Below are 14,879 nucleotides of genomic sequence, written 5' to 3'. Positions count from 1 at the left end.
AGTGTGCATGCATATACAAATGCCTGTGTTTGTGCTGTAATGTGGAAAAGCTTGTGTTCATGCAGGCCTGTTGGTGAATAAGTGTATACAGCACATGTAGTTGGGCAAGGTATATATCTTCCTGTGTGTGTGTGTGTGTGTGTGTGTGTGTGTGTGTGTGTGTGTGTGTGAACCCCCTCTGGTGCTTATTTGCCATTTCTGTGACAGAGCATACAGCTGCATCTCAAGACAAACTAGGCCAACAGCAGCTCTGTGGAGATGGAGCTGCTGACATTTGGCACCTGTTATCCAAACCTCTCAAGACTTTGTTATATCACAAACTCTCAGGTGTGAAACACTGTCTTCTTGTGGTTTCTATCCTGATCTGAGCTTTTATCCCAAGTTCTTGCTTTGTTCTCAGCAGCTCCAATTTCACTTTAACGTTGATTGTTGTCAGAATAAAAGCCAAAGGTTATATAACAATTGCACCAAAGCAGGAATTGTTCACGCTGACACTAACTTGAATACAGATTTTACATCTGTGTTCAAGGTTTTACGTCAAGAAAATACTTTAAAGCAGACTATAGGCAACTTTTAGCTGCAAAACATTGCTTAAAGCAACGAGATATGAGTGTCTAGTATGTGCAGACGTATTTGCGGTTCTGTACTGTCTGCTGTTGGAGAACTACTGAAAAAGCTAAACCTTTGAAATTGCTTGCTTTAATAAACTAATAAACTCTGGACCTTAATCCTATGCTGGCTAACCTGACCAGTCTAAACTGTAGTGAAAGCTAACTAGATGAACACACTTTGAACACGATTAGCCAGAAAACTTGGTTCTTTTGTGCCTTCCTCCATGAACCACTGTTCCCAGTTTCCCCCATGTGTGAGTCTCACTATGGTTTGCTGGACTCCCAAAGCCTCAGAAATGACAACTGACACATTTCCAGACTGAAAATGTGAGCTGTGGTTGCTTTATAAGATCTGAACCTACGTCACTTAGTCAGACAGGTGATGTCTTAGTTCATCATCTTGGCAGTCATGTCTGGGATCAGCTTGTGAAGTTGAGCTCAGCCTTCGAAAAACTGCAGTTAATAGTTAATTTATGATTTACATGAAGATTTCCTTTATAATAATAGTAACCTTATTTATAAAGCGCTTTCAAACAAAGTGCTGACTTGACAAAAAAAAGATAAATAAATAAAAGCAATACTAAAACAATACAATTTAAAACTGACAGAAACAGTAGTCTAAGGAGCTTGGAAAGAAAACCGCCTGGACTTCTTTAAGTTGCTTGAAGACGTTTCACCTCTCATCTGAGAAGCTTCTTCAGTTCTAAGGTCAAATGGTGGAGAGTCCCAGATTTAAACCCTGTGGGAGTTTCCCCCCACAGAGGGACAAAAGGACCCCCTGATGATTCTCTGGGACTCTCCACCATTTGACCTTAGAACTGAAGAAACTTCTCGGATGAGAGGTGAAACGTCTTCAAGCAACTTAAAAAAGTCCAGACGCTTTTCTTTCCAAGCTCCTTGGACTTCCTTGATCATTATGGATGACCTGGATGACTGAGAACCTTCACAGGCATACTGGCAGAACCAGTAAAAACTGGTGAACAGGTGGGTCTTTACCTCAGCTTTTAAAACCTCCACAGAGCATGCCTGCCTCATATCTTGAGGGAGGTTATTCAGCAAAGATGGAGCACAAAAGAAAAAGCATGCTCCTCAGCCTTTCTTCTAGCTTTAAGAACTTTTAGAAGGCCAGTGCCCTGAGACCGGAGAGCCCGGGAACATAGAGGTCAGAGAGATATGAAGGTGCCAAACCATTTAAAGCCTTGTAGGTAACAACAGGACCTTAAAATCTGCTGGAACCTGACAAGGCAGCCAGTGCAGAGATTTCAGTACTAGGGTAATGTGCTCGTGTTTCCCAGTTTTGGTTAAAATGCGAGCAGCTGCATTTTGTACCATCTGTAAACCTCTAAAACATTTCTTCGGTAACCCAGAAAGGAGAGTGTTACAATAATCAGTGACACAAATGCATGGACAAGAACCTCTGCAGTGTCAAGTGACAAAACGTGTCCGATTTTAGCTGTGTTATAATAAATGAAATCATCATCATCATCATTTAAAAACTGTATTACACATACGTGAGACAAATCTGTAAAAATAAAGACTGGGGCAACTTCTTTTTCTCACAGCACTGTTTAACATCATTTGCATGGATTACAGCAGGGACATTTTGCCTGGAAAAAGCTTAGTGGCAAGAGATGAGACATTATTATCTTTGTCTAATGTGTGATGCTCTGTTTGTAGGAAACAGAAGCTACAGGCTTTCATGTTCCTGTTGGTTTTCATGTCTGCAAAGAAACAGGAGAGCAATTATTAATGGTTAAGGTCCTGGAAAAACACTTCACCTTACCTTGAAACACATACAGTGGACAAGCAGGAGGATTGTTCCCAGTGTAATAACTTTATCTCAGTGTAAGAGAATGAAGCACCTGGGGGAAGGTAGGAAATGAGAGCACAGTAGAACCAAACACAGAGAGAGAGCTGTGCACACGGAAAAATATCCATAGCTTTATAGTACAAACAGCTTCCTTTCAGAATAAACATATAAATAAATCCGCACTGCTATCCACTCTTCCTGTTGCCAGAGTAGAGTACTTGCTTGACCCTTACAGGGTGAGAGATGTTTCATCTTCCCATTTCCTTTATCCTTTTTCCCTTCTTCAGAGTTTCCTGCGACTACATTGTGTTTCCATTTGCCTAGCAGTTACCATGGCAAATGACCCACACAAAGAGCATGAGCTGTGAGATTATAGATGTGTCCGTCTGCCTTGCACCTGTATGCACGCAGCCATGGCATCACACTCTGCACACGCTGACCTTTTTCTACAGAGAGATTTAACAGAACAGTGTGAAAGAAGAAGAAGGCTGAAGTTGGAAAAAAATAGGAAAAAAACAGCAATTAAAAGATAATTATCTGCTGGAAAAGGGCTGTAACTTTCATAATTTCTGTAATGCTGTAAGAAAGCACAACATTCCCTGCAGTGTAAATGTCAAACCCTTGCTTTGACCTTCTGCTACTTTCTTCCAGCTCTGTCGCTACAGCATGTCATTCTAATCAGACTGAGACAACTTGAGTCTTTGATGACATGATCAGATTTCATAATTATGCAATCACAAAGATTTGTCCATAATTTGCAAAAGCTGGTAATATTGCCCCAGTCCCTGGAACGTCGTGACAATGGTTGAATCTGAAAAGTAGCTCATATAAGAAATCCAATACAGAACTCTTGCAGGTCAACACCAACGCACAAAGGCTTGAATCTGCCACTGAACACATTTATTAAAGGCTGGCTGTCTATCACCTCCAACCAGATCTGCTCATTCAAGCAATTTTTAACCTTTAGCCTAAATAATCTCCGATCAACAAGTGCATTTAGATAACGTGTACATAGCAGTGCACAATCAATATGAGCTACAATGATCACAAAAACCTGTAAAAACTTTAGAAGTAAGTATTATGAATAAGAAAGAACCTCTCTCCACCCTGTGATGGAAGAGCTGTGCAAAGCATTGAGAGAAGACAGCAGTTTGGTATCCAAAATGCTAAAATGAACCAAATTACTTTTCTTCTCTTGGCTCTTCACTGCCAGCTGGAACTACATTTGTGTTAAATTTTGCATTCTTGCAAATTATTTGCATTTCACATGACCTCATTCACAGGAACCATTTCCACATGTTTGTTGACTCTCAGCTTTAGGCTGATGTTGATCTCAGTAAGTACAGCAGGCTCACCTCCTTCCCTGTCTGGAAATTTGCAGATGTGAGTAAAAAAGAGAAATGCACTGCAAATGATGCTTCATAGAGAGGTGACTGTTTCCATAGGAATCTACTGTAATGTGTTATTCATTTGTCCTTTTTTTAAAATAAATTGACAGCATTCTTGTATTCTTGCATTTTGATATCATTTCCAATTAAATGTTGAAAATGTACAACTTGACAAGTAGTCTGAAGTGTAGGCATGTAATTCTGGCACGTTAAACATGTTTATTTTATTATTTTGTTTCTTTGGTTGGCTCACCCATGTCTGCAAGTTAACCATGAGACTCAGACTATTTCACATATTTATCTAAAAATGTTGTAATATCCACACACAATATACAGCACATATTTATTTTACTCTCTCTTATGAATCTGAGAAAAATTTTAAATCCATTTTAATTTAAAAAAAAAAACAACCTAAAAAGCAGAAGGGAATTCAGGGACACTGGTACGTGGGAGATGTGAAGGTTTTCATGTACAGCTTTCAACTGGAGCACGTAGGTACTGGATAACTCAAGAGGAGCTAGTGACAAAAACTGAGAAACAAGGCTCATGGAGGGGCCCATGTGGAGGATGGCTGGAGGACATTGCTTGCCCAGGTTGCTCTGTGATGCAACCATCGGAGTATGTTGGATAGAACGCACTTAAAAACATGGGGAAAAGTCCTTGTCTGAATAGGTGAATGAGGAATGCTGTATTTAGTGCTCTGGGAGAGTCAGTCCGTTTATCATGTGCTTAATGTGGAAGTAGCAAAAACTGCAGTTAGGTATCATTTGATCTTACCTACAAATGGGAGTTTTTTTAACCATTAGATATTTTAATATAAAACTGACCAAATTCTATGCCAATTTTAACGTATTTTTCCCCATATAAGGTATCGTGTCCCATGTCTCACTGAGAATAGATATGGTGCTAAATCCACCGCAGAAAGATGCTGAAAGTTTGTCTGGACAGGAGAAGGTCAGATCAGTTTATTTTCTCTCTGTCTCTCTCTTTCAAGATCTGCATTCAAGTCTAACTCTTCTTTTTCTTCTTTTAATCAAAGAAATTGTGCCAAAAATGTCTCCAATATAATGAGTGGTCCAATAGCCATTGAAATACACATCAATGTATTTGAGACATGGCCTTTTCTGAAGGACCCCAAGGAGTCAGCAGTCATAATACAGTCTGGTCTGTCAATCTCAGTGTTCCCTTCTCTGTGTCACATGTCAGCGTTTTTCCACCTTCTACCTGAGCACAGGAGTAGAATGTGCTGGTAATGCACTCACTCATACACATACTCATGAATATGAATGTACGTTTACACGGTCATCCTCAGAGCTATACTACGTATCTAGTTTCTGCATGTTTATTTTTTGTTGTTGTGTTTGTGAGGGATAGGGACTTGCAGAGTCATACAATGTGAGCGGTAGAGACACAATTAGTCACACACATGTAGCAAGACTGCATGCGAGCCAGTACAGAAGCCTCATGTAGAAATAAGCACACGGTTCGATGTGTCGATATGATGACAAATAAATCTGTTATGTATTTATCCTAAAGAAGCACATTCAGCTCTAAGGGGCCACCTCAAAATCTCAAAGCACTATATTTTACCAGGCTTGTAGGAAATGTTCACCTGGAACCATTTTTGTTTCTGCAGCAGGTTTGCAGCAGATCCTCTGACTCTTCAGGTTTCAGCAAGACGATTTTAAATGTCAGCGATGCGTCTGTATGAACTGACAAGGAAACACTGCATGTCATTGTTTTTTACTGGGACACTCAACAGACATGGTTAATGGTGTGGTCACCAATCTGGCCAGTAATGCCAGTAAAATATACCTTATGCCTCGTGGATACTTTAATATAAAATGAAGCAAAGTCTTTTTTACAACTATTACAAGTGTTGCAAATTGCCTTTAAAAAGGAAAAGTTTTTTGATTTTTTGTATTGTGCTCAATATAAAATAAAAGCTCCTGACTGCTGGAATTAAATATGAGTACTGGAACGAAAGTGTTTCCTCTTTGCATCTTTCATTAAGATTAAGGTTTTGGCCAGTGTACCAGTGACTTTGCTGCACTATGCAGACTCACAAAGACATCTTATGATGATCATAGCGCATGAATATGATGAGGACACACAATCCAAAAATGACAATGAGAAAAACACTAATGGTAGATGTCGCAAGTCAAACCTAAAAGCAAAATGACAAGATCTACCATGTTTTATTTCACACACACATTTAGATTTGCATGTTTTTTCTTAAATATCTTACAAAATGAAAATATATCAGTTAGACATGCAATTTAAATTATCCATTAATCCATCTATTTTGTCCTGTTTATTTGGGGTTGGGTTCTGGGCACAGTAGCTTAAGCAAAGACTCCTCTCTCTCTCCCTAACCACTTCCTCCAGCTTATTCAGGGGAACACAGAGAGGTCAGCCAAGAGATGTAATCTTTCCAATGTGTCCTTGGTCTGCCTCAGGGCTTCCTTCCAGTCAATCATACCCAAAAAACCTCAACCAGGAGCCACTCAACTCAAACTCGAGAGCTTTGTTTTCATGCTCAGCTCTCTCTTTACCACAACAGACCGATGCAGTGTCCACAGACACAAAGCTAATCCATCTGTCAATCTTCTAATTATTTCTCCCCTCACTTGTGAACATGACCCTGAGATATTTATATTCTACTCCACTTGGGGCAGTAACTTGTCCCTGACCCAGTGCAGACACCCTTTTCCAGCTGAGAACCATAGTCTCACATTTAGAGGTGCTGAGTCTAATTCTTGCCGCTTCACACTTGGCTATGAGCTGCTTTAGCATGAGCTTAGGACCACTATCTGATGAAGCCAACAGAGCTACAATGCCTGCAAAAAACAGAGGTGAGATACTGAGGCCACTACAGTGGAAGGCTTCCTCCATCAGGCTACGCCTAGAAATTCTGTCGATGAAAGCTATGAACACAGTGGTGACAAACAGCAGCCATGGCAGAGTCCAACACGCACTAAGAATGAGCCTGACTGACTGCCAGAAATGTGGAACAAGCTTCTGCAAGGAGGCTCAAATGGCTCATAGCAATGGGCCAGACATTGCTATGAGCCCCAAAGCACCTCCTACAGGATACTCCATGTGGCGTGGTCAGATGCCTTCACCAAGTCCACAAGGTTGGGCAAATTCCCATGCACTGTCAAATATTTTTGATAGCATAAAGAGCTGGCTAGTGTTACATGACCAGGACAAAAACCGCATTGTTCCTCCTGTAAGATCAGTTCGACTAACGGACGAACTCTCCGCTGAAGTTCTCTGGCATAGACATTCTCATGGGGACAGAAAAGTCTGATTCCCCTGTTGTTGGAGCCCACCCTCTGGTCCCTCTTTTTAAACACGGGGACAGTGACCCTAGTCTGAGACTCCAGAGGCACCTCCCCAGATCTCTATGTAATACTGTAAAGACGTGGTAACCAGGACTGGCCTGCAAAATCCAGGGCCTTTAGGAACTCCGGGTGAACCTCATCCACCCAGGGGCCCGGCCACCAAGTCATTGTTTAACTGCCACAGTGACCTTGCTCCTAGTGAGGGGCAGTGTTGGGACGGTTACTTCCAACATGGTTACATTACTCAATGAGAGTAACGTATTACGAATACTTTGGATTACTTAATATATTATCATGCTTTTTTACAACTACATGAATGTACTATTACTGTGTGATTTATTACTATTACTGAAGGTTACTCGCCATACCATACCAATCCGTGGGTGGACAGATCGGTCTGCACTGCAGTGAACGCCAGGACTGCCACCTACAACGCGGGTCTCGCCACTGGGGATTTGAGCGCCTACAAAGCGGCCTCATACAGCGTGCGGTGGAACGAGTCCGACTTATTGCTGACAATGTAAACCAAGCTCTTGCAACAGTTGTATAGGGATCGAATGGCCCGTAGCAATGGGCCAGACACCCCATACTCCCGCAGCACCTCCCACAGGACACCCCGAGGGACACGGTCGAATGCCTTCTCCAAGTCCACAAAACACATGTAGACTGGTTGGGCAAACTCCCATGCATCCTCAAGTATCCTTGAGATGATAAAGAGCTGGTCCAGTGTTCTGCGACCAAGATGAAAACCGCATTGTTCCTCCTGTATCCGAGGGTCGACTAGCGGACGAACTCTCCTTTCCAACACCCTGGCATAGACTTTCCCAGGGAGGCTGAGGAGTGTGATCCCCCTGTAGTTGGAACACACCCTCCGGTCCCCCTTCTTAAAGATGGGGACCACCACCCCGGTCTGCCAGTCCAGGGGTACTGCCCCTGATCTCCACGCAACATTGTAGAGACGTGTCAACCAGGACAGCCCTACAATGTCCAGAGCCTTCAGGAACTTGGGGCGGACCTCATCAACACCAGGGGCTCTGCCACCAAGGAGTTGTTTAACTGCCTCAGTGACCTCGCCCCCAGAAATTGGCGGGTCATCCCCCTCATCCCCAGACTCTGCTTCCTCCTCAGAAGACGTGTCAGTGGGATTAAGGAGGTCCTCAAAGTATTCCTTCCACCGCCTGACAATTTTCTCAGTCGAAGTCAGCAGTGCTCCACCAGCACTATACACAGTGCAGGTAGAGCACCGCTTTCCCCTCCTGAGACGCCTGACGGTTTGCCAGAATCTCTGGACTTTCGAGGCAGTCCGAAAGTTGAGTTCAATGGCCTCTTTGAACTCGTCCCACACCCGAGTCTGGACACTCTTATGTTTGAACAAGGTGTTCGTTATGGCCAAACTGTGATTTGCACAGAAGTCCAATAACAAAACACTGCTCAGGTTCAGATCAGGGAGGCCGTTCCTCCCAATCACGCCCCTCCAGGTCTCGCTGTCGTTACCCACATGAGCATTGAAGTCTCCCAGTAGGATAACAGAGTCAGGGACTTAAAGAAGGCTGGGTACTCTGAACTGCCACTCGGCGCATAAGCGCAGATGACAGTCAGGACCCGTTTCCCGACCCTAAGGCGCAGGGAACAAACCCTCTCATCCACCAGGAAGATCCCCAACGTACCGGCAGCAAGCCGAGGGGATATTAGAATACCCACCCCAGCCCGCTGCCTCTCACCAGGGACAATTCCAGACTGAGACAGAGTCCAGCCCCTTTCCAGAGCCCAAGCCATGCGTAGAGGTGAGCCCGACTATATCTAGCCAGTACCGCTCAACCTCACGCACTAACTCAGGCTCCTTCCCCACCAGAGAGGTGACATTCCATGTCCCAATTGCCAGTCTTGGTAGCCGGGGATCAGTCCGCCAGGGCCTCCACTCCTGGCCGACAGCTGGCACACAATGCACCCGACCCCTTCAGCACCTCCTGCAGGTGGTGGGCCTGCGGGAGGATGGGCCCATGTCTCCTTTTTGGGCTGTGCCTGGCCGGGCCCCATGGACTAAGGCCCGGCCACCAGACGCTCGCCCTCACGCACCCGCCCCGGGCCTGGCTCCAGGGCGGGGCGCCGGTAACCCTATCCCGGGCAGGGTAAACTGTTCCCTCTATGTTTTTCTCATAAAGGTCTTCTGAATCGCTCTTTGTCTGGTCCCTCACCCAGGACCAATTTGCAATGGGAGACCCTACCAGGGGGCTATTTTGTCTATTTTGTAAAATGTTTAGATTGTCTATTCTTATTTAATTCACTTAATGTACAGAATTTACCTGCTGGCAGCATACAATGCTACTACTGCACATTCACCTAATGTATATAATATAATGTCCCCCGACTTTTTTGACCCTTTGCGACTCATATCCAATCATGGTACAACAGTGTGAACAGCACAAATCTGATATTTTCAAATCCGATCTGTGTCACTTTCGTATGTGGTACTGAATCCCATACATATCTGATATTTTAGAAAGCGACTGCTGTTTGAATGGTCATGTTGCATTAAATCTTTTATGTCACTGACACAAGACAGAGTGTCTTGTGTCAGTGACAGAGAAGCGCCTGAGAAGACATTGTGAACGCTTCCTGGCCATCCGTGTAGACAATGTTGACAACGTTGGAGAAACGTGAACATTTTATTTGTACTGTATAATCTGCAGATTCTGACAGAAATCTGCAACTATCCTTTGAAGCACCGCTCCTCTAAAACAGCAATAAGGATAAATATTAGGCCATACGTAAATAACAAAATAACTTGAAGCAAAATTGGGAAACGTAAAGTCTGAAACAAGTATTTATATTAACGGCCATCAGTCGAACAATACTGTTTGGTCTGGGTCTAAACAGAGCGCGTTGTGTGTGATGTTTTCTTTTTCTTTTGCTCAGGTCACTTTGAGGGTTCACCCTAGAGCGCGTTTGCTGTCACATTTTATTTGTAGTGTGAACAAGCAAACAAAAAAATCAGATTTGATCAAAAACTCGGAATTGAGTATTAAGACCTGCAGTGTGAACGTAGCCAAAGAATCTTGAGTACTCTGAACTGTTGTGCGACCCAAATGCAGAAGCATCACTCAGTTGCTTCTGCATATGGGTCGCGCCGTTCCTCTATCCAAAGGCACAGGGACACAATCCTTTCATCCTTTGGCAAAAACCCCAAATTTACAGACAGCAAACCAAGGGGACCCACCCCTGCCCACCAGGGCTGGACTGGGACAAAAAATCGGCCCGGGCATTTTGACTAGAGACCGGCCCACCAAAAATGTGACATCATTCAGGGGTAAAACCGCAAAGGATTCTGGGAACTTGTGGCAAGCGGTACTAGCGCATGCAGGCTTTCAGTTGAACTCAGTTACACAGCGATAAAAAGAAACACAAAAAATGGCACGAAACTGTTGTATTATTAACTGCAATAGCCGGTGTTGTGCCAAAAAGTGATTGTCTGCCAAAAACTGATTGCTCGTATTTAAATTGCTATAAGTAACTTGTTGGGCTATAATATGTGAAACATGGATGACATAAAGTCATATTGAGCTACAAACAACATTAGTGTAACAAGGTAGAAGCCGCAATCAGTCTTTGGCAGTGACTTTTATATAACCTTTATTTATGCCGTTAAAAAAAAGTCAAATTAACATTAAAAATGTCTTTTGTAAGAAGTAGTTGGACAGCAGAAATGGCTCAAATATTACAATAGTTCTGTAAAAATATTTAAAGTGGGGATAAAGGACCGGATTGGTTATAATGTAAGTACAATAACACAGAGTTGTAAAGATACTTGAAAAAACAGATAATTTTTTAATTCCATATATAGCCCCTTTGTAAACGCTGTTCACCGAAGTCTATTTACCAACATAGATATTACACATAGAAAATACACGCAAACATTGGAAATCACTTTTTGGCAGGCAATCACTTTTTGGCACAACACCTGTTGCATGACAGCCACGGGAAGCCGACAGGTAAAGAGATCGGTTGTTATCGGATTAATTTGTGGAAATTGTTTAAGCCATGTTTCCGAAGTAACAAAGAGCCGATGGATTGCTAAACAAGGGGGAGGGTGCATCCGACCTCCTCGGCTGTAATTGGTCCAGCCCAGAGTCGATCATGACCAACTGGCCAATCCAACACCTTGCATTATTTATACCCTTCCAAAAAAAAAAAAAATAATCGCCAGCGGCCCACCAGGCAAATGCCCGGTATGCCTGATGGCCAGTCCAGCTATGCTGCCCACCACATCTCATTGAGGGCAAGTCCAAATTGGAAACTTGACTTCTTGACTTCTGTGAGTGGTGGGCCTGCAGGTGGGTGGGTGGATATAGTTTCTTTGGGCCCTATGGGGTAAGGCTTGGCCACGAGGCCCTCTACATCAAGCTCCCACCATAGGCATGGTCCCAGTAACGCCATCACAGGCAGGTTACGCAGTTCCCTTCCTTTTTCACCACTCATATCTGGGAATTCACCCAGGACCAAATTGCCTTGGGAGACCCTAACAGCCCCCCCAACATCATAGCCCCTGGGGCACATAAACCTCTCCACCACGGTAAGGTGGCAATTCATGGAGGAGTAATTTAAATTAATGAGGACTTTCCACTTGATCAAGACCTTAGCCAATTTATTTCAGTGCATCTGAAAGGCAAAGACACTGCTAAGCTTTTTCTTAGTATTCCTTGTAACTGTCAAACTGTCTCACGTTTTCCTAACAATGTAGCAATTGACTTTTAGGTGCTGAATTCCAGGGTGCAGTAACAGTGCATTGAAGGGGAAAACTAAATAACCACTAATGCCTTAAAGGTATTATGCTTGTTTGCTCACACTTTTAGTCCCATAGCATGTGTATGTACACGTCACATGCAAGTGTCCTATTTGGCAAGACATCTTCTATGCTTGAAGTAAAGACAGAGAAAGAGAGAGAGAGCAACACAACTTCAGATGGATGACACTGGCTTGTCTTAACACCTGCAATCATATAAACGTGTCTTTGTTACACAGTAAGAGTGCATGTTCACTTTCACAGCTTTTGAATACTATTGTATTTGTGTGCATGAGTGAGAGAGGAGAATTTGTGCTCAAGCATAAGCATATGAGCTTAACTTTTAGTCAAAGCTACCCTCAAGCCAGACACACACTGACATACATACTGACAGTGGCACAGAGTGAGGTTTTGCTTGAATGCACACCTGTCCTTTCACTCTATGGAACACAGCACACAGCCTGACCAGAGGCCACGCCATGTATGTATATGTGCATGTGCTGTAAAAAGGCCTTCTGGGCATTCATGGACAAAGACAACTCCTCACAGGCCAAAAGTCCTATACAACATCCTTATTCTCTTTCTGTGCATCACTTTATTTTTTGTTTGTTTTTTTATATATCCAGTTTAACCTTTTGGTCGCTCTTTTTTGACTCTATTTACACTCTAATTTTATCTTTCTTGTTCCAGACAACTTCCTTTCCTTCTCTTTCTTTTGACCGATAGGAGGAATAAATCTGCATGACTTTCCTTCAGAAATGTCCCAAGATGTGGCGTGTCATTGTGTCAGCTAGTCAAATGTTGGTGTGTCAGAGTGTGTCTCAATGTTTGCATGCGTGTATGTTTGTGCACGGATAAGGGCCTGTGTACTCATACAGGGTTCTATGAAGCTCAGTTTTGACAGTGCTTAAACAGCACACAGGTGGAGTGGTTAGCACTGCCACTTCACAGCACGAAGGTTCTTGGTTTGAGCCTCAGCTGCTACCTCTCATTGTGATATTTGCATATTCTCTCTGTGCCTGGGTGGGTTTCCTCCAGTACTCTCTCTTCCTCCCACAGTCCAAAGATGTGCATTTTAGGTTAATTGGTGCTTCTAAATTATTCTAATGGACTGCATCTACATTGTGGGCCATTTATATAGATACACCGTAATAAAATGGGAATGGTTGGTGATATTAAAGTCCTGTTTGTGGTACATTAGTATATGTGAGGGGGCAAACTCTTCAAGATGGGTGGTGACTAGGGATGGGTACCGGTATCCGGTGCCATGATGGCACCGGTTCTGACATAAACGGTAGTAACCAGACCGAAAAGCAGCGCACATTTCAGTGCTTTTTTTCTGTGCTTTTTTTTCCTGAGCTGTGATACACTTTAGTTTCTAGCCAATCATTTTACGTTTCCGAGGATAGTAGGCGGGTCCAGGTACGTACGTTCTTTTAGAGCAGAGCTACAGATTAAAGATGCCCAAGGCGAAGCGGTCAAAAGTCTGGCTGTACTTCACAGCAAAAGATGCAAACTCAGCAGCCTGCAACAAGTGCTTTAAGCTGATACTATGATACTGTCAAAGGAGGTAACACCTCGAATCTGATGAAACACCTGGCGATGCATAGCGGGGTTTTTTTGAAGTCGAGAAATGCGCCGTATTTGATAGCTTGCTGCGAGACCTCACACCGTGCACATCTACTGCGGGTGGGTTGCCTGTTATCGGACCCGGAGTTAGCAACATCCCCCAAAAACCCAAAGAGGAGAGTCCTGGCCCCTAGTCCTGCCAGTGTAGCAGAAATGATGAGGATGATGATGGCAGCAGCAGCCGTTCTTCTCTGCGTGAGTAGCTTAATGTTGTTCGTGTGTAATTTACGTTAAGTAGGCTAACCACGTTATTACATTAATGCATGTAAGGTGAACTAGCAAACATCATCATAGCTACATGCAGCTGTCTTCTTGTTTGATGGCAGATACTCCCTTCACCCTGGCCAAAAAGGCTAAACTGACCAAAGAAAAAGTGGAAAACAGTTAAACATGAGAGGTTTTTGGACAAAGTTTGTGTTTTTTCCATTGTTTAAGCACTGCTTCCAGCCAAGAGTGATACCATATATGCCCCATAGCTGCAGAAAAGGCTAACATTGTTATCTTTTTACAAAAAAACAGCTGAACATGAGAGGTTTTTGGACCAATTTTGTGTTCTCCATTCTTTAAGCTTTGAGCACCGTTTCAAAAGTACCGGTTTGGTACCGGTATTGGATAAAACCTAAACGATACCCATCCCTAGTGGTGACCATGGTGGCCATTTAGAAGTCGGCCATCTTGGGTACAACTTTTGTTTTTTCAATAGGAAGAGGGCCATGTGACACATCAAACTTATTGGTAATGTCACAAGAAAAACAATGGTGTGCTTGGTTTCAACGTAACTTTATTCTTTCATGAGTAATTTACAAGTTTCTGACCACTTATAAAATGTGTTCAATGTGCTGCCCATTGTGTTGGATTGTCAATGCAACCCTCTTCTCCCACTCTTCACACACTGATAGCAACACCGCAGGAGAAATGCCAGCACAGGCATCCAGTATCCGTAGTTTCAGGTGCTGCACATCTCGTATCTTCACACCATAGACAACTGCCTTTAGATGACCCCAAAGATAAAAGTCTAAGGGGGTCAGATCGGGAGACCTTGGGGGCCATTCAACTGGCCCACGACAACCAATCCACTTTCCAGGTAACTGTTCATCTAGGAATGCTCGGAGCTGGCACCCATAATGTGGTGGTGCACCATCTTGCTGGAAAAACTCAGGGAACGTGCCAGCTTCAGTGCATAAACAGGGAAACACATCATCATGTAGCAATTTCAAATATCCAGTGGCCTTGAGGTTTCCATTGATGAAGAATGGACCCACTATCATTGTACCCCATATACCACACCAAACCATCACTTTTGTTGTTCCAACA

At 43.4% G+C, this 14,879-nt stretch overlaps 1 protein-coding gene and 1 long non-coding RNA gene across 6 annotated transcripts in view; one reads left to right on the top strand and one right to left on the bottom strand.

Annotated features, from left to right (window-relative positions):
- tenm3 (teneurin transmembrane protein 3) overlaps nucleotides 1–14,879 on the top strand; it is a 796,285-nt gene that overhangs the window by 411,190 nt on the left and 370,216 nt on the right. The gene's annotated exons all lie outside the window — the stretch shown is intronic.
- The window catches only part of LOC146517695 (uncharacterized), a 244,901-nt gene that overhangs the window by 132,396 nt on the left and 97,626 nt on the right, over nucleotides 1–14,879 (bottom strand). The gene's annotated exons all lie outside the window — the stretch shown is intronic.

This window comes from Neolamprologus multifasciatus, chromosome 6 (assembly GCF_963576455.1).
Source record: "Neolamprologus multifasciatus chromosome 6, fNeoMul1.2, whole genome shotgun sequence".
Lineage (NCBI taxonomy): Eukaryota > Metazoa > Chordata > Actinopteri > Cichliformes > Cichlidae > Neolamprologus > Neolamprologus multifasciatus.
Note: the sequence above shows the minus strand (reverse complement) of the source record. Positions and strands in the feature narration are given on the sequence as shown.